The sequence below is a fragment of the Poromitra crassiceps genome (assembly GCF_964638095.1).
Source record: "Poromitra crassiceps genome assembly, chromosome: 11".
Lineage (NCBI taxonomy): Eukaryota > Metazoa > Chordata > Actinopteri > Beryciformes > Melamphaidae > Poromitra > Poromitra crassiceps.
The window spans coordinates 34,914,746-34,936,152 of NC_139643.1; the positions used below are offsets into that span (position 1 = coordinate 34,914,746).

General features: G+C 46.3%; 1 protein-coding gene across 1 annotated transcript in view; it reads right to left on the minus strand.

The window, feature by feature from the left end:
- ctnnal1 (catenin (cadherin-associated protein), alpha-like 1) overlaps nucleotides 1-21,407 on the minus strand; it is a gene marked incomplete at its 5' end in the record, with an annotated part of 60,967 nt that overhangs the window by 38,857 nt on the left and 703 nt on the right. The window lies entirely within an intron of this gene.

Sequence of the window (21,407 nt, forward strand, 5' to 3'; positions counted from 1 at the left end):
CCACGGAATGGATACTCAATTCCCAGTGTGAGACACGCACAAGATGCCAGGGAGGGATAACACCCACTGATTGGCAAGTAGAGAAGCGGAGGAGAGGAGAGGGCTACAGCACACGTTTATGTCACTGGATACAAATAGAGAAAGTGATGGACGTGGAAGACAACTAGAAAGACAAAGACCAAGCTAGACAGACAGAACATACATTAAGTATATTTATTTACTCGTGCAAAATGCGCAGGGCCTCAGCCTCACAGCGTCTACAATTTACTGATGTTCCTTAAACGCCTCATACGCAGGTTACTGCTATCCGATAAGAGTTTTTTTGGTTTATTTGCTGCGTTTTTAATGAGGAAATGCACAACTTTGCTTTAAAGGCACAATGGTCAGTTCAAGGGCATCGTGTCAAACTGGCCTTGCAGGTATGTTGATTTTAGAAGAGGCATTACGGTGTCAGAGGGCACACTGTCCCATGCTTTCTGGTTCTGCCCTTCATTGTCCGGATTCTGGGCCAAAATATTTGACTGGTACTCTGAGGCCTATAAAATAACCCTTCAACCATCTTCAGCTGCTCTGAATCCTCTCTGCTCCTTCCTACGGCTGTGCAGCAGTCTCTCTGACACAGGGGATGATCGTCGCCAAGAAACTCATACTGCCGGAATGGAAGTCCCTCTCTCCACCCTCCTCTCAGCTGTGGCTGGTGGACATGACCTCGGTTGTACGAACGGAGAGACTCAGGTTCCTGAGGATTAACTCACCTGGGAGATTTCCGGCTGTTTGGGACCCATTTCTGGCCTACCTTGACGAGGCTACGGGGGTGACGGGCGACTTGCCTGGGTGGTTTCCCGTGGCCCCCTTGTGTGGGATCCTATGTAAAACATCTCTGACAAGCACATAAGCACTTTACATGGCTGGTAAACACGCGATTACGTGGTGTATGTATGTATATATATTTTTTCCTTTGAGACCTTTTTCAATTGTTTGTTTTTGTGCTATGAAAAGCATTGAAAAATAAAATATTGAGGGGGAAAAAAGAAGGGGCATTACGGCCACGACAAGCCAGGGCATCCACGGGACTGGCCTCTTGGCCTTGGTATAATCCACCATGCCCTGCAATAGACCCTTCTCACGGGGGCCATTTTGTGTCAAAAAGGCAGGGTAAACACAGGTGCAAGCAAAACACCAATGAGGGTTTCAAACTTCCATGATTGGAATTTGGACAGGCTGCAGAGTGAACCCTTAGCAGCTAGAAAGCTGATGAAGAATCACTTAGCAGTGTCCAGTGTGTATGAACTACCCCAAACTAAACAATAACCAACAGCAGAGAGTATCTTGTCGCTTCATTGAAGCAGAATGACACGCACAGTTTGTTGGAGACGCACCTTTTGCTGAACTGGGAGCTGAAAGAAACACATGACGTAAATGTTTATAAAAGATGTAAAAACACACTGGGCTTTTAGTTGTTTTGTTCGCTTTCTATGGAGATATAAATGTAAGCCATTTTGATGATGAACTATGTCAGAACTGGCCAGGCTTTCTCTCCCGCATGCCTCCACATACTGCAGTGAGAGAGGCCACACACTGTATTGATGGTGCAGTCTAGCTGCTATGCTAGTAGAGTTGACACAGTATATTATGGTGCTGGGCTCCGTTCCAATACCCCATGAAGCAATGTCTTATAAAGTGCAATATTCCTAGGCTGGCTTCCAAAATCTATATTAAACAGGGAATAAAACGATTTGTGCACCAGTATGAATGCTGGAATGTAGCCTCTGACTCTGAGGGGGGGGAGTGTTTTTAACTGTGAGTTATGCCATTGTTGTGGTCAAAACCTATAGTGTGTAGTTTTGTGTGCTGTGTGCTGTGTGTTGTGTGTGTGTGTGTGTGTGTGTGTGTGTGTGTGTGTGTGTGTGTGTGTGTGTGTGTGTGTGTGTGCGTGTGTGTGTGTGTGTGTGTGTGTGTGTGTGCGTGTGTGTGTGTGAGGGGGGGGGGGGGGGGACTTCCTCTCTTAAGGGAGCTGACATAATATGGGGAGGTTGCAGGTTGGTAAATATGACGCTGGTTAAAATAGGCCTCGGTGTCCGCATAGCTGCAGAGCGCTAGCGTGCAGAAAAGGTAGTCCGATCCTAGTGCAGCGAGCCACTGACACTCTCTCACACACACACACTCACACACACACACACACACACACACACACACACATACACACACACACACACGCACGCACACACACACACACACACACGGCTTGCATTCAAAAGAGCACAATACCTCTTTTCATTCCTTTTTGCACACGTCATTCTCCGGGTAGGAGGTGGGTGGGAGAGAGAGACAGAGACAGACAGAGAGAGAGAGAGAGAGAGAGAGAGAGAGAGAGAGAGACAAAGAGAGAGAAAGACAGGGAGACGGGGAGGGGGTCAACCAAGGAGAGGAGAGATAGGCCCCGCCCCCCAAAGACAACGTGACTGAAGTGAAACTCCCTCTAGCCGGCTCACCTGTTCACCTGACCCTTCTCCAGTGTACCTGCATGGTGACTATATATACTGGGGGGTCAACATGTGATACTGAGAGAGAGAGAGAGAGAGAGAGGGAGAGAGGGAGAGAGAGAGAGAGAGAGAGCACCCTGGGGCAGCAGCTCACCTGTGCCCTTGAGACCTACACCCACCAGGCTCTCCATGCTCTAATAGTCTCCTCTCTGCCCTCACCTTCTACTTTGCTGAGGAACCAGACGGGGAGCATACATTATGCAGTAACTTTCCACTTACGTCTCCTACTTCCGTATTCTCTGCAAGCGTATTTCTTTTAAAATTTCATGATATCTTTATTTACTTGTTTACACTTGTTACTTGTGCCGTGAGAAGGACGGGGGTTTTGAATTCAGCACCTTGGACGGTGCTAGCTGAGGACAGAGAGTCAGAGGGATGAAGTGATTTGTCCTCTCTGCTCTGGTTGCTGTAGAGACGCTGAGACAGGTGTCAGTGACACTGTCTGCCATTATGTAAAGCTGAGGTGGTGGGTACACCCTAAGTAAGTTGTCAGCTGAAATGTTTTGCTCCGGGCTGCTTGCACGATGACTCACCATGATGGGGCACCATGTCAAAGAAACGCTCCAGCTTTTGTCGCAACATGGAGGGACGACAGCCAGTGCTGCTGCACTGCAGTGAGTATCGCCCCTCCAACCCCAAATATATCATGAAATACGCAGATGTGTTTTGATAGGCCGTCCGCCATTGGCTAGACAAAGCACTTGAATCAATTTAACGTTGAATCAATCAATCAAAATTATATTTAATGCTTACCATACAAGTACTCCTGCTTTTTTTGGCCAGGAAACAATTAAATTAAATTAAAAAACAAAGTCGATTTCTTTAAAGGCAATATAGCGCAATACTACTGGAAGTAAAATGTTAGAAATATCCTATTATAAAAGGGAACAAGTGGGCAATGTTTGTCTGTTTAAATTTTTGTGCCAGCCACAGCTATGCCGTTTTACGTGCGATCGAGCTGAAACTTTCAGGGGGTGTAAAGAGCACACAGTAAACAGACAAATAACTGCTCATATTTTCCATGGGACCATTCAATGTCAAATAAACGACAAATATAACCAAACTTATTGCCTGGCATTACTGCCTGGCATCGGTCCTTCAAATGTTTACATGTTCTCTGAAACCAAATGAATCACTGATCTCCAAATGAAGAGCTGGAGGAAGTATGGCCCAATCTTTCTTGATGACATTTTTGTGAGTGTATCACATGAAGAGAAGTTCTCATCTCTGTGACTTGGCATCAGTCTGGCGTAGCGTTCACTTCACGCGCCACAGCAGGGCAGCGTTTTCACGCATAAAAGCGAGTGAAAAGCTCAAAGCCGAGCAGAAAAGGCTGCGTGCTACCTGGTGCTCCATCATGGCTGTCGCAAAGTAATGGGAAATCCATCAAGTGGTAAGTAGGCCCAGCGACTATGCTGGGCACAAAGCTCTCAAGAGTCACTCTGACCTGAGCCAGGCGCCGCATGACGAATTGTGACGATCCCTTTCAAATCAATCTCTATTTCAAACGTTGATCTTTTCTTCATAACGCGTCAAAAGGATGTGCAGGGAAGTGCTTTGCTTCCCGTGCGCACACAAGTCTTACTCCAGAGATAATGGGCTGCATTACTCACTGCAATAAAGTAAGGTGTGTCTGGTTTCTATGGCCCCCCCCCCCCACCCCCCCCCCCCCCCCCCCCCCCCCCCGACCTGGATTGTCAGCGCACACACTGACAGTAACACAGAAGTCCTCTTGAAAACACAGCATTGCTACAGTGTACTCAGCCAGGCTGATATGAGGAGCAGGAAGCCCATCACAGGAACCAGATAAGAGAGGTTGATAAACCTGCGAGGAAAAACAGACAGTCAGGCAGGCGTGATGGAGAGATAGAGGAGAGAATGGGTGAGGGCATATACAGTAAGAGAGCAGACAGCAGACAGAGAAAAACAAGGCACAGATGAGAGGACTGATAGATATGGTCAGAGAATGATCTCTTCTCAGTCCCCCCGTGCTCGTGATGTTATATGTTTCATGTCTCTTGACCCGACCATCATGTCAGGTCATCATGGGTCATATCATGTATCTCATATCCGGTCTCTCCATCCCCCATCTAATAAAGCAGCAATAAACTCTGGGGGGAAAAAATAAAAATGCTCTCTTCCAGTAAAGAGTGACATGAAGGGGGGGTAGATGAGGTCAGACAGTGTGAGTGAGTGATCTCTGAGTCACCGCTCCTTCCTGGGGGGCAGACAAACACAACACGGCAGTGAGTGGATGATGGATCAATCTTTGCTTCGTTAACCATGATGACCGAAGGTTAACCAAGATGGAGGAGGCAGGCAGAGGGAATTGATCTCCTCGGTTTAAAGAGTGCCACACCGGTCCGTGACACAGTCAAGCTCCTGTCCTGTTGTCACCTTGTTGTTCCTGGAAAGCTTCGACTCTGTTGTCACCTGTTGTTGTTCCTGGAAAGCTTTGACTCTGTTGTCACCTTGTTGTTGTTCCTGGAAAGCTTTGACTCTGTTGTCACCTGTTGTTGTTCCTGGAAAGCTTTGACTCTCGCTGGTGGGAAAACAGTGACTCAGAAACAAGATCGAGCATCGAGGTACCAAGAAGCCTCCCTATGAAGAACCTTATGAGTGAAAATCTATTGCTGATCAAAGAACCCCTCCCCATACATCACTTGCAGTGCTTGCACTTGCTCGGATCACGTCTATTTTCGAACCCAGCCTTCATTTTGATGTCAACTACACGTCTGTAAAGTTTTGTGACTGCATCTTGCACAGTTCTGACGCTATCACGTTCACAACATCTGTCCACAGACAGACAGACAGACAGACAGACAGACATAATTACCTGGCAAAGTACCCAAAACAGCTTTTCTGTGTTTAGTTCCCACTACAATATAGGTGTCTCCAGGACCACATTTGGCCATGATGACACACACACACACACACACACACACACACACACACACTGCTCTGCCAGAGAGCATCTCATTTATTGAAAAGTATGTGCTTACCATGCCCTTCTATTTAAAGAGGAGGAGAGAGAAGCTCAACTTGCGTCTAGCGGTGTGTGTGTGTGTGTGTGTGTGTGTGTGTGTGTGTGTGTGTGTGTGTGTGTGTGTGTGTGGGTGGTGATGACGCTGATGCACCTGGAGTGGTCGGCCTCTGGCATCTGAATACCACTGACTCCACTTCAATCTCTCCTGCAGGGTCAAACTATTTCACATCACTGACTAACTGACAAATGTATCTGTTTACTGATCTCAAATGGCAGATGGAGATGTCAAATATAATGCTTTAAAATCTCACTACCCTAGAAAATGTATTATTTAATTTAAAAGAATTATAGTCTAACATAATGTGTTAAGTGGAGAATAATCGTATCCCAGACTGAAAGAACTTTAGATACTAACAGCACACATTTTTTTCTTTATGTAGCAGTCAAAAAATGAAAATAAAATGAAATGTGTTGTCATCTATTCTTTAAAACGAGTTTCTTTCTTTTATTGTGCCTCTAACAGTTATCACAGCAAGATGGAGGCGGCCAGCCTGACAGCACAGAGATCTTTGATCTAGGAAAGTTTTCGCAAAACATCCAAGATTCTATATCAAAGACATCTCCCACTCCAGCCCAGACAGCGAGGCAATGCCGATCAGATCCCACCCACCTGTAAATATACACCGTATGCAGTTACACCTTTCTCCAGGCTACACTGGGCTCTTTGTTCCGTAAGAAGACCAGGGGATTCGTCTGCTTCGTACTTTAGCGGCTTAGAATAAGGCTTTTACAAGAACATGGCAGTTGTTTAATTTGGCGAGGAAATAACAAAGCGAGAGAGTGAGACATCACATCACATATTACATCTACATGTGAGGTCTCCGATCTCTCCATTGACTGGCTGCTGGCAACTGTGGATGGAACGGAAAGTTGAAGTTCAGAACTTACTAAATAGCTTGGCTCATAAAGGAAGCTTTTATTTCATTTAACTAAGTGACTAAGATTTGATTAGTGAGCTCTGTAATAGGATAACTCTGTTCATGAAATTCTATTGGATAAGTGGCTACAGCCCAAGAAGAGCAAACACAAAGGCAAGAAAAACAAAATACGATAAAATAAAATAAAATAATATAAAATTAAATTGCATTAAATTAAATTAAATTTAGTTCAATTAAATTAAATTTCATTGAGGGTTTTACACGGTGTGTTATTGGTTTGCATGATCAGACCAAAGGTTGGAATGAACAACTTCAGTCATAATACTGAATACTGTGCTGTACTGGATATCAGCGCAAATAGTTCCACCAAAATCAACCATGAAAACAATGTTCTCCTCCGAGTTGAATAATTCAGGTCCGTCTCACCTTGTGAGATGATGCACATTCAAAAGAGACAAGAGGGGAAAAGGTAAAGAATTTTGCATGAGACTGTAACAAATCATTTCTCTTTGAACACCTTGGCTTGAACCACATGAAACATGGCCCACAGCGATGTTCCCGCTTTGTTCTTCTCGCTATCTGACTCCAAACTTTGATGATCCCCCTCCATGGTTTCTTCGTGTAGAGTGGAAACTTGATACGAAAGCACTTGAAAAAGGGCAGACTCCACTTCGCGGCGAGGCCCTATTGTATTCTTCATTCTCCTCCCTGCTTATCTCAGTAAGGATCTGCTGGGCCGCCAGTAAAGATTGATGAGCACCTATATACTGTAGTAGCACCTCAGGGAGCTGGCTCTGTGAGAGTGTCAATCGATGCCGCAGACCTGTCGGAGATCCAGCGCCAAACCCATTATCACCCAGCGACGTTCAGACCCGACCACAATGGGAGCCCGGCCCAGAGCAATCAGGACAATTAGAGTCTGCATCCTGTCATCATCATCATCATCATCATCATCACGGGGCTTTGTAAAAACAGCCTCACAAAGCAACACCCTGTGAGTAATGTGCCAGTGTTAACTCCTTTGACATTTCTCGGGGAACAGCAATAAGCCATGATGGAGGACGCATTGAGTCAGATCAGATACTGGCACAGCGTGTACTGACAACGTAGCACTACCACCTATCTGTAAAGTTCTGTTATCTGCAGTGGCCAAAATTCCCGAGGTGTTCCGTCACTTGGGTCGGGAATGGCTGGAGACCACACTGACACGAAGCAGCCATTACTCAAAATCACCATTTCTCTCCCTTGATCATTTTCTTGGCTGCGGCCGACGTTGCATGAAGCCCGCTTTAAAGATACAAGCACAACAAGCCAGCTCGCCTTTGGCACGTCGCCCCCCTCAGGTCGTCTTCAGAGTCGCGTTTGATGCCTGGGTAATTATATGAAGTCCTCCTCCAGGATAATCCTCGCTTGCCTGCCAAAAGTCAGCCTCCAAAACATCCCATCAGTCTTCATGACGCGTAATTACGAGTAATGGACAAATAATAGTGTGTGGTGAACAGTGTGTGAAAGTGGCTTAACCAGCCTCTGTGGCAGCTTCCCACAGCGCGCTAGCATGTTTCTGCTGAAAGAGAGCAATGATTGCAGTGCCAGTTAGCGAGATCCCTGGGCTAATACACACGCCAAAACATTGGCTGGCACTCTAAAGTAATAATTTTTTTTGCTGAATGAAGAGACAAAGTGATAAGGAAAAATGGAGCTTTGTTGCTGACTCGTGCCTATTGAGGGTCAAATCGAAATCAAAACTGGAGTGTCACATGAAAGCGTCTTTCTTCTCCTCTAGGGGGAGCCTGACGGTGTCAGCGCGGAGTTTGCCCTCGCACACAGTCACACTCAAAAGACTGATTGATTGATTGATTGACTTTATTTGGTGAAATGTCAACAAAGAGACAGGGAATCACAGACAATCACCGAGGATAAAAAAACACAATAAAGCCATTGGCTTATTTCCATTGCGGTCCTCTAACAAACAACAGAGGGACAAAAACATCACACGAATAGGAATCACCTTCTATACTCAAATTAAAAATATTACATTATTACTAGATTGAATAGGAATAATGGCACACTTGAATATTATACAATACATAAACATTTGTTGTTACATGTAAGGAATTAACATACGTAGAAAACAAGACTCAAAAGACAGAGATGGGAAGATAAGATTTCAGGTGGAGAAGAAAGTCAACATGAATGCGTGCTCTATCCCAAGGGCAAAAACAAACGCTCCGCCAGGAGGAAATAAAACGCACTTCTGAGAAGGCTCTCGGAGGCCTCACCGCTGACATTTGAGAAGAAAGCAAGTTGGAAAAGTGAATGATTACATCAATAAATCAGAGAAGTGTGTCGTGCCAAACATCAAAACCCTGAGCGCTGGGGGTTAGCGTTAGCGGCGCTGGGGGTTAGCAGAGGAGCACGATGATGATTCATTGATGGAAGCGGCGAGTGAACGGAGCCAGGCGAAGTTCACGCCCTTGGGAGGGGGCGGGGGGGGAGGCACTAACTCTTGCATACCAGCCAGCATAGTGTGTGTAAAGGTCTCACACTTTGAGACTTTGACCTGTGACCCCAGCAGCGATGCCCCCTATAAAGCCTACGCAGACACAGATTCAGACTGATACACAGCAGAAGCAGGAAACGCGAGCCCTGTGAAGGAATGCGGCCCCCCTGCCTTTATAATGGGATCTGTCTTGTCACACGCTTTCTCTCTGGCACAGACTGTCTCTCACTCACTCATGCTGGGGGGGGGGGGGGGGGGGGGGGTGTATGGAACAAGCATTTCAGAATCACTACATGACACACACCCATGTTTTCAAGTGTTTGGAGTAGCCCTGTTTCCTGAAGGCCACCCCTCCTCTCACGCCCCTAATGTACACACCCAGTGATCCAATCTAAACACATGTGATGAAGTCAGGCTGCAGCACCCCCATATTGAATATCCTGATTGTATATTAACCCAATCAGTCAACTCTGACATCCAAAGTCTATGACGTCTCCCTGCCAGCTCCTCTCCACCCTTCAGACAAGAGACACGCTCCAACCTCCAGGAAAAACGGAACCTGTGTATTTATAGAAGGTGTGAGAGTAGCTTTAACTTATTAATAGGTGTGTGTGTGTGTGTGTGTGTGTGTGTGTGTGTGTGTGTGTGTGTGTGTGTGTGTGTGTGTGTGTGTGTGTGTGTGTGTGTGTGTGTGTGTGTGTGTGTGTGTGTGTGTGTGTGTGTGTGTGTGTGTGCGCGCACGCATGTGGAAGTCTGGGCTGTGGGTTTCTCAGCTGGCTGCCCCCCAGCTGTCACCCACCGGCTCCAGTCACCCATAAACAGTGACACGATGTCTAAACACCCTCCCCATACTGACGAGGACTCCCACACACTGTCCCCAAACAGACCAGGACACCCACACACTGTCCCCATACTGACCAGGACTCCCACACACTGTCCCCATACTGACCAGGACTCCCACACACTGTCCCCATAGTGACCAGGACTCCCACACACACTGTCCCTAAACTGACCAGGACTCCCACACACTGTCCCCATACTGACCAGGACTCCCACACACTGTCCCCAAACAGACCAGGACACCCACACACTGTCCCCATACTGACCAGGACTCCCACACACTGTCCCCATACTGACCAGGACTCCCACACACTGTCCCCATACTGACCAGGACTCCCACACACTGTCCCCATACTGACCAGGACTCCCACACACTGTCCCCATACTGACCAGGACTCCCACACACTGTCCCCATTGATAGTGACAGGACTCCCACACACTGTCCCCATTCATACTGACAGGACTCCCACACACTGTCCCCATACTGACCAGGACTCCCACACACTGTCCCCATTAGGGGTGGGACAAAATATCGATCCTCACGGTATCGCGATATTTCCACTTGCGATACGTTATCGATACACTGGTACCAAGTATCGATATGTTTATTTAATTATTATTATTTTTTTAATAAACAGGCTAAAATATTATGCTGTGTGTGGTAGTTGAAACATAGTTTCAAGTTGACGTTTATTTATGTTTGTAGTTGAAACAAAAACATAAATACTGTAGGCTACATGAATGGAAATGTTTGATCATTAATATCTACTTTTATAAATTATATAGGTAGGTAGGTTATATAGGTTTTCTTGTTTTAATAATAATAATAAAAAGACTTAATGTGTAACTTTTCCTCCGTGGTATCGAAAATGGTATGAGTGAGTGAGTGAACTCTGAGAGAGTTCATGTCAATTCTGCTAATAAATACATAATACCTGCTTCTTGCCTTTTAGGGGTATTTTTTTCTCTTCAGTTACACAGGTATCGTGATGTATCGTCTTCCAATATATCGATTATCGCAGTATCGCTGTATCGTGATAATAGCGTTATCGAGGGCCAAGTATCGTGATGATATCGTATCGTGAGCTACTCAGCGATTACCACCCCTAGTCCCCATAGTGACCAGGACTCCCACACACTGTCCCCATACTGACCAGGACTCCCACACACTGTCCCCATTGATAGTGACAGGACTCCCACACACTGTCCCCACTCCCAAGACAATGTCATCGGCTTGTGCTCAAAGCAGGGAGGAATGCTCCGTGACAAAAATGGATCCTCAGGACTGGATTTGAACATAGTCCCGTTTATGACAATAACAAATGTGTGACGACACTGAGAGCACATTTGTGTCGCATCAAATCATGATTCAATCACAGATCATCTATACTTTTCAATCACAGATCATCAATACTTTTCAATACCACAGCTGGTCAATTGTCCAAGACACCATGATTAAACATCATATATAATGTCATAAGGGAGGCATGAATATAGACTAATGGCGCGTATATGTAATGTTGGACGTGGACATACTGTAAATACCGACTGGGAAAAGCTGTTTGCGTCAGTCTCCATCCAAGTGGTGATTATAACTAGGAGGACATTGGATTTCTGTCTTCATAATAATACATAATGCTATGATCCAGCTGCAGGATATATGTCATTATTATTACTAGGCTTTACAATTTCAAGACTAGTTAGTGGATAACTTGTTATTAGCACATCCATCATATCTCCTGTTCAAAGTTAACAATAAGCATTGGCTTAGCTTTCACGAGCTCGTTTCAGCCTCCATACTGTGCGTGCTTGACTGAGAGGCCCTGAGAGGAGCCTTCAGTAGGGACATGATTGATGGAACTAATTACACTCACAGAGGGAAGTTTAGGAAGCTAACAAAACTCCAAGCAGGGCCTGTTACACTGAGACAATTTCAAGAGAGGTGTTCCTAGTGTTGCATCCAGCCCTCACAGTTATTATCTCCTAAATCTCCTGCTCGAGAGAGAAGTGTTTTGAACACAACACCGACTATCCTGCACAGCATTTTTGAACAAAAAGCACAGGCAAAGGCAGCACATAACTCGCAATCTTATCAGTATCAAGCTCAAATGAAATATGGACTATATTCTCAGTAGGTACCAACGCGTTCTTTCTCACAATGTTCAAGATCCTATCTTCTTACAACTGTGTTTTCCACACTGCATTAGCTTCGGCAACATTCCCCCGGAGATATGTGCCACAGCCAGACAAAAGATGGTCAGAGTACCCTCTCGCGCGCGCGCATGTGTGTGTGTGTGTGTGTGTGTGTGTGTGTGTGTTACCCTCATGCTGATCGCTGGATATTGGATGTCATTGCGAGGGGAAAGCAAATGTGGGCGAGCCGGTTCCCGTCACCGTTCCTCAGAAAGGATGGGAGGGGAGCGGGGGTGGTGGGTGGGGGGGTGGGTGGGGTTGCAGGGTTGAGTATGATGTCTCAGTTTACAGCATATAGGTAGGATCCTGAGAGATATGGCCAAGGGGGGAGGGGGGGGGGGGCTTCTTAGCTCTGTGCGCTACCTGTAGCCGCGGGCTAGGTCTTCAGTGGGCTGCATAATGAATGAGTGCTAGAGGGACATTGGACTCTCTGGAGAGAAAAGTGGAGATTGAAGGCAAGAAAGTGGGGGGATAAATGGAGAGAAGAGATGAGGAGAAAGTGAGCAGAAGGCTGGGAGGAAAGGAGGGCAGGAGCAAGACAGTGGGGTGTGTGACGGGAAAACAAAACTGGAAAATGGTGCAGGGCGGAGGAGAGGCAAGGTGGGGAGCATACAAACAAGCTGCTACAGCAGCTTCTTCTCACACCAACACCCTGCTGACAACATGATGAAGTCAAAGAGTCCAGTGTCTGCTCTGAACGCACACCTAACACTTTACTCCACTGGGTTCAGTGTCTGCTCTGAACGCACACCTAACACTTTACTCCACTGGGTTCAGTGTCTGCTCTGAACGCACACCTAACACTTTACTCCACTGGGTTCAGTGTCTGCTCTGAACGCACACCTAACAGTGTCTGCTCTGAACGCACACCTAACACTTTACTCCACTGGGTTCAGTGTCTGCTCTGAACGCACACCTAACACTTTACTCCACTGGGTTCAGTGTCTGCTCTGAACGCACACCTAACAGTGTCTGCTCTGAACGCACACCTAACACTTTACTCCACTGGGTTCAGTGTCTGCTCTGAACGCACACCTAACACTTTACTCCACTGGGTTTTATAGCCTCATCGTGGCAAAACCAATACCTTAGCAAAAGGTACACTGGCCAAGGCATAATTTATAGAGCCTTGCCAAAATGATAACTACTAGTGCTGAAATGTAATTAATTAGTCGCGCAACAGAAAATTAATTAATTAATTTTGTTCAATTAATCCTTAGTCATTTATTTTAAGTAAAGATACCAAAGATTTGTTGGTTACAACTTCATAAAGGCTAAGATTTACTCCATTTCTATATCATTATCAAATACGAATCATTTATTTCTTTTTTCTTTTTTTTTGCAGCTGGCCAAACAATTTGAAGCCATCACTTGGGATCTGGGCAGTTGTTATTATATTTGACATGTTATAGACTGGATTAACTGAACAAATAATTGTTAGATATCAATCGATAAAGAAAGTAATCGCTGGTTGCAGCCCTAATGATCAAATGAAGAGTTCTTGAACAACAGTGATACTAATTGTCAAAATATTCAAAAGGTATATCACAGAAAGTGGAGAGAAACAAACCACTCAGAATGGGAGAAGATAAGAAGTTTGGTATTCCGCATTCTCTCTCTCTCTCTCTCACTCTGTCTCTCTCTCTCTCTCTCAGTGTCTCTCAGTGTCTCTCTCTCTCTTTCTCTCTCTCTCTCTGTCCCTCTCTCCTTCACACCGTCTTTGTCCCGTCTTGTCAAACCTCATCTCTTTAAAAGAACTCATTATCGGGAGGGGAGAAGTTCAAAGACGCTGGCAGAAAGCAATTAACACGTACAAGCCAGACCGAGGGCTTCCTCTGTTGTACAGTCAGCACTGTTGGAGAGAGTAGTTGGAGAGAGAGGACCACACCTGTTGACTTTGAGAGCTATGGGATGCGTGTCAGATCATTCTGTTTGGTCTGCACAGAAAATGGACATTCATTATATTTCAAGAATATAGCACTCGCGTGGAGAGTCCAACCACCAACAACAACAACAGTGAGAACAATTGTTTCTGCGCCTGTGTCATTGCAGCTATGCCAGTCTATGGCATTGTGCTAAAGACTGGAATTACACCGAGCCAGGCATGGGAGACTAAATAGATGCCTGCCAGACAGACTGTGCCACATGCTGATCTGTTTGTGTGTGGTTGGCCAGGCAGCGTACAATATAGATATAGATATATAGCTGGCAATGCAACACAGGAGGAGTGGGAGAGAGAGAATACTTATTATATCATTACTGTAAGTGGGCTGTTCTGTCATACTCATATCTCCTCCCTGAAGGCATATATACTCTAGCACTTTGCATTTCTGTCCATCTCTGCGCGTGTCTGCCCCCACTTTCAGTGCTGTAAAGGCCGATAGTGCTGCTATACTGCGCGGCGCGCTACAGAAAATGCACAGGCACATTACAGTACATATGAATTACATGGTCGTGTCGCGTGGTGCACACTCATTCCCCTCCATGGATCCAACCGTGTATTGTTAGATTGTCTGCGGACCAAATTGTATGTTGTGTGTTAGCACTTAGCTATGTCGAAATGTATATATTTGGTTGTCTCTCCAATGTCAACGGATGGTAGCATTGTAAAAAGTGATTGTAAAGACACTGACAGAAAGAAGTATTCCCAAGCCGTTTCCCACAGGCAGTCAGATTGCGTGTGTGTGTCGACATAATGATTTGTCTTTATATGCACTGTATGAGCGTCCTTGTCCATGCGTTTGTACAGACAAGGACGTGTATTTATTTATGCACCTGTTCCAGCCCATGGGAGGGTGCTGCTGTCACTGTCAGTGAGACCGGACGACACCACACAAAACACCACACACTGCATTACACACAACACAACAACACAACACAACACAACACAACACAACACAACACAACACAACACACTGACCTACACAACACATTACTACTGATAGAGATCTCTTCCTGTGTGCAGCAGCCAGACACACATCATCTCATCATCGCCATAAAGTAAGTACATAAATACAGGCTGCTAATGGGCCAGAGAGCCATTTGATACTGAGCAAGACATCCAGGGCTGTGAGTGAGTGATACCCCGCTCAGGCCCGCAGAACCTGCTCACAGTCAACCCCCATCTGGACTGGATGTGGCAGAGAACCAGGGGGGGAAACGGGGGGAACCAGATTCAGAACACTCGGCGGCGCAGAGGTGCCCAAATTCTTTCCTATACGAAGGGGCCAAAATGAATGGATGGATGGCCGTGGGCCAAAAATAAATGTTTGTGTTATGTGAAATGTGAAATTACATTAAATGATATTATTTTATAGACAGTTTACATTCTAAATCTAAACAATGTCATCTAGTTTCATGTGGTAAAAGTATCATCAAGCTAGCTCTAGAAATGAGCCGGTCACAGCCTCTCAAAGACAGTAATATATATATATATATATACATATCCCCCCCCCCCTCCAAGACCATGGAGGGCCAAAACAAATTGAGTGAGGGCCAAGTTTGGCCGGCGGGCCCCACATTGGTCAGCCATGCTGGGGGGCCTGCTTTCCTAAGCATAGAGTTGAGGCAAGCGAGACAAGATCTTTTTATTCCACTGCTAGTTAGTGGTCACATCCATTATGACATTGAGCTGATGGTCAAAGTTGACGTTTGTGAGTTAAGTGTTTACTACTTAAGTGCTCAGATACTTTTCAGAAAAGCGAGCCCTGAAATTGCTTAGTTTCCACTTTCTAGTTGACAGAGACAGAGACGTTGAGCAATGAGACTGTTGCTAATGCCTCTGGAGGCCGTTTGATAACGGGAACATGGGATGTTTTAATCAATACTTTATCAAGGCCCCGGGCCACAGCCATGGCTCTCTGTCAGAGGCAGGAGGCTTGCTTCAGACAATTAAGAGTGGTTATCACTATTAGCTGCAGCCTTCAGATAACCTCAATGGCTGAGGGGGAGATAGCTTCTGCACCATTAGGTTAACCCTGTTGTTCTCGCTGATCCCTCTCTAAGCTAGGTTATTTGAAGGATCCGGGCATACACACGTCACGCACGCACGCACACACACACACACACACACGCACGCACACGCACACGCACACACACTTAGTCTGGAAGTATATTAGCTGGAGAGAGGTCAACGGATCGACATCTGAGACAGAGCCTTTTATCGGCACTTAAAAAGAACAGCGATCTGTAATGACTCCCTTGATAGTAGTGGTGGGACGAGTGCAAGAGGGAAGGCGAGGGGCAAACACTGGTCATACCAAGCTGCCACACGTCTGTGTGTGTGTGTGTGTGTGTGTGTGTGTGTGTGTGTGTGTGTGTGTGTGTGTGTGTGTGTGTGTGTGTGTGTGTATGTGTGGGTGTGTGTGTGTGTGTGTGGGTGTGCGCGTGTGTGTGTGTGTGTGCGTGCGTGTGTGTGTGCGTGTGTGTTAGAGAGTGAGTAAAGGGAGAGCGAAAGCCAGAGTGCGGGAGAAGCAGAATGGAATGAAGAATGGACTAGGAGGGGTGGGGATGGGGGGATGGGGGGGCGAGTGTAAGTGAACTTGAATTCCATGATTGGACAAAGCTGGCTAATGCCTCCACTTGACTAGAGAGAGAGGAGGGAGTCGAGTGTGTTTCCATCCATTCTGCATTAGATGACACGGGGTGCTTAGAGCTCGACAGTCATGTGACGTTTCTTGCCCCAGAAGTGAATTCCCCACTCATTTTCTCCATAGACATTTTGAAAAATCCTTATATAACGAGTTTTAAGGCTAGAATGGACTAGAAAACCAGTCTTCCAGAGCATTGTGAGTGACCATAAAACATTTCACTTTTCAGCAAAAACAACAAATAAATGCAGGAAAAAAATTAGAGGGGAAAAAAAATCCCTCCGCGCTTTTATTTGTTGTTTTTGCTGAAAAGTGAAATGTTTTATGGTCACTCACGACTCTCTGGAAGACTGGTTGCCTAGTCGATTCTAGCCTTAAAACTCGTTATATGAGGATTTTTCGAAATGTCTATGGAGAAAATGAGTGGGGAATTCACTTCTGGGGCAAGAAAGGTCACATGACTGTTGAGCTGTATGCTGCCTGCTACTGAGCACGCTGGCTACTCATTCACTCAACAATGTGCATCAGGCTCATTATGACTCATTATGTGATGCTAGAGCTAATGGATCCAGTGACAAAAACACCAAACCATTCACTCTGCAGCCTCATCTGTGCTAAGACATGATGGCTGAATGAATGAATGAATGAATGAATGAATGAATGAATGAATGAATGAATGAATGAATGAATGAATGAAGATGGAGGTGGTGAGAAATGGTGGGCTCAAATAGCCGGTCTGAAGCGGACTGTGGAAATGTGTTATCGGTGTTGTTGTGCCGGTCGAGGCCTCCGTGCTGCTGCTGATAGGACCACACGTCACGCTGGCACAATGTACCACCGCCCGCGCAAAACGCAGGGGACCACACACGGACCCTCCTCCCGCACACACACACACACACACACACACACACACACACACACACACACACACACACACACAACCTCACATACATGCAGCACAAAGTCATTTCCTTTCTGTTGTCCGTGAGCAAACATTCTCACATCCCAAAGTATGCATGCAGATACACAGGCAGGCCAACCGCACTGCAATCCTCGTGCCACACACACACATACACACACACACACACACACACACACATACGCACACACACACACACAAACACGGGCCTATTTTGTCCCCTTCCCAAGAGGTATGTGTGTGTTTTGGTCAGTGCGTGCGACGTGCGTGTAAGCACACGCATGCATGCTTGTGGTGCAGAGTAAATGGTCGTGTGGTTCCAGCCTGGAGCTTCAGGACCATTCATCTTCATTATCATCATCTGGCTGGAGGAAGCAGATCGGTTCGGGCTCGTCGGCACCGCTAATGCCTCTCTGTCTGTCTGTCTGTCTGTCTGTCTGTCTGTCTGTCTGTCTGTCTCTCTGTCTGTCTGTCTGTCTGTCTGTCTGTCTGTCTGTCTGTCTGTCTGTCTGTCTGTCCGGGTAGAAAGAACAACTTCACTACCTGCACGTTTGTCATCATGTCACTCGGCCACATTAGCCTGGAACGCCACCTCCTATCTCAATAAAACTCCACTCACGACATTTCCACCAGCAGAGATGAGAGTCACGGTGCTGCTCGCCGAGTTGTCGAGTGAAAAGTATGTTTACTGAGCAGTTTTCGCATCAGCATTTTGTTTGCCGAATAAGTGACCTGACAAAATGTGAATGTTCTGCCGTGGAGGCCTTATTGGGATAAATGTGCCGTTTCAATCCAGGTTTGTGAGCAAAATGAACGGGGAAATGCTTTTTTACCCGCCGTCGTTTTCTTTTAGCACTTCAGAAGGCAAAACTCCCCCCCGGGGAGCATGACAAAGTCGACGCTAACAGAGTTGGACAGAGAACGGCTTTTCTGGACCCAATTATAGCGGGAAATCTTTGAAGAACCTCCTGGCTTAGCCCTGCAGAAAAATGACGGAGCCGCCAGCAGCACAACTATATGTAATCCCAAGGCTCGCGTGTCACATGTGTTTACATGTTCGCCGATCTGATCAAAGTCGCAGGTATTTTACTTTGCGAGCGTCGATTCCTTCCCACAAGACTTTACCTCAAAACAACATCCTCACACCTCGTGGAGCCGGGAGACCACCGTGACCGCACCCAGACATGCAGGGCTGATGTGTTTTCACTAGGAGCACGCCTCAATTATACAAACCCACAAACAGAACTATTATTTCACTAATCACCACTTCAAAAGAGTCATCGGATGTCAGGGAAAAAGGAGGCAGATTATCTCTAATTGCCTCCCAGCTGATTACGACCACATCACACAGGTATACTGTATATAACAGCAAACACGCTCTGCTAGCTTCCTCTCTCTCTCTCTCTCTCTCTCTCTCTCTCTCTCTCTCTCTGTGGTGCGCTGCCCGTTAAAGCAATGCATTACGTTCACCGTGATGGCCCTCGCAACAACACAACTCTGTTGGTATGGAAACAACAACCGCAAAGGAGGTGGAGTAAAAAGCACCTTAGTGAATTCAAAAGAGGAGCAAAGTGCTTCTGCTGGAAGAGGAAAAGGTTCCTCCTGTCCTGAAAAGGGCGGAGTGAACGGTCAGGATGATGGAGGACGCCGCCAGAGAAGAGCCAGGTGGAAACCAGGCTGAGAGACACACTCAGACAAACACATCAATTACAACACGTCAGAGTGGCGGCAGTGCTGCTGCGCATGAAGGTGACAGAACGACAGGCACCGCAATAAGATATACTACAGGCACATACACACAAACAGCCTATAAGACATGGGAGCATGAAAAGAGAAGGGTGTGTGTGTGTGTGTGTGTGTGTGTGTGTGTGTGTGTGTGTGTGTGTGTGTGTGTGTGTGTGTGTGTGTGTGTGTGTGTGTGTGTGTGTGTGTGTGTGTGTGTGTGTGCGTGTGCGTGTGCGCGTGCGCGTGTGCGTGTGCGTGCGTGTGTGTGTGTGTGCACAGCACTGGGCCGGGAGTCTCCCAGGCCTATAATTACACCCTGGTGGGAGTGAAGCTGATAACAGAGGCCTGAGGAGATCAACATCTTACAGTAAAGCAGGATGGCAGAGGAGAGGAGAGGAGGAGCAGAAAAGAGAGAAAATGAGAATAGAAAAGAAGAGGAGAGGAGAGGAGAGGAGAGGAGAGGAGAGGAGAGGAGAGGAGAGGAGAGGAGAGGATGATACAGAAGAGGATAGTGCACAACACAATAACGTTCTCCAACAACACACACAGACTTTTCCCACTGACACGGCTCTTTCATTTCCTCCTTGATTGTTATCTAATGACCCCTGCTGCAACACATGACCATGCACATGCACACACACACACACACACACACACACACACACACACAAACACACACACACACACACACACAAACACACACACCTCCTGAAGCCGAAGAGTCACACAAAACAGCCTCCCACAATCTCCGATCTCCATACAATGAAAAGCACCCACAGCAGGGGGGGAGGTGACATGAGTGACTGTAGCCATGATGACGTCACAGTGACCACGACAACAGAAATATCCCATTATGGAGTCACCGGTGTGAAGAAATGTCTGTCTTTCAGCATGGCCGAGAGCTGTTGCTATGGGGACATGCCTCACACACTGACAAAGACAAAGTTGACAAAACATTACGTCCTTGAAGACCACTGTGCAACGGTGAATAGAATGGCAATATATTGAATGGCATTACACATTGTTGTTTTATGCGATATATAGATTGGAGCGAACTTGAGCCACAGCCAATCTTATAGTCTTGTAGCTGAAGCAGAAAAACACCCCAAGAAGTTTGACGCAGCATAAATAATAGATAAGGACAATCTAGAGTATGGCAGGTGTATTGTATTCGTGCAACACATCAAAAGTGATTGTTTTCCCTTCTCCTATAGTTGCTGTTGTGAATACGGCAGAACAGTTATAACCACACCTATAGGATTCATACATTCTTGCACTCTCTGTTTCCCATCGATCTGAAGCAGAAAGTCTGACAAAGATACTACAACATGACAAAGATACTACAACAAATAAAGTGTAGACAGAATGAGTGCCAAATGAAAAGCCTGCATGGAAAGCACACGTGATCTTCTCTCATGATTCCAAACCACATCCATTCAGCACGGGGTTGACTTTTGTATCTTTCTAATGAGCCAGCGGCATAGGAGGGGGGGGGGGGGGGGAACAGGGGGTGGCTGACAACAGCAGGGACCCTTCATCACGGTATTGTCCCGGGCTCTGTTAACCCACCGGTGCCGTGCCTCTCTCTTCCAAACAACAGAGCATTTACAGGTCTCTCTCTGACCCTCAGCCTCCTGCACAACAAGGGGAAATTAGCATTTATACTGGCAGTCACTTCCCTATTCAAGCAACACAGCCCACCTCCCCTCCCTGTCCCATGTGACTTGCTGGAAATCAGCCCAATAGAAATACAATGGAGCTCCTAATAAAGCAGAGGCTTTGTAAATTGAGCGATCTGATATTGTTGCTGAAAATGGAAATTAACTGCCTAAATGTTACATGATTGGATGAAAAATAAGTGGAAACAGACCTGCAGTTTGCAGTGGTTATTGTTGCACCAGACCAGAATAATAAATGCATTCATCCATTGACCTATAGCCTACCTTATTCTTTTAAATAAGTGGGTCTTTCATCTTCCACATGTTTATTGAAAAACAAAACACAAGTGGCCCAATTAGAGGAGGTAGGGGTCAGTGCTGTTCAGGACTAGCAAAGGGGAACACTCGACTCCGTTCGGTGCAAACTTTTACACCCTCTAGAATCCAAATGGGGGGTCTGAGGACCACCATGGTTCCAGGGTGTTTCCAGCCAGATGAAGAAGTTTAATTTCACTC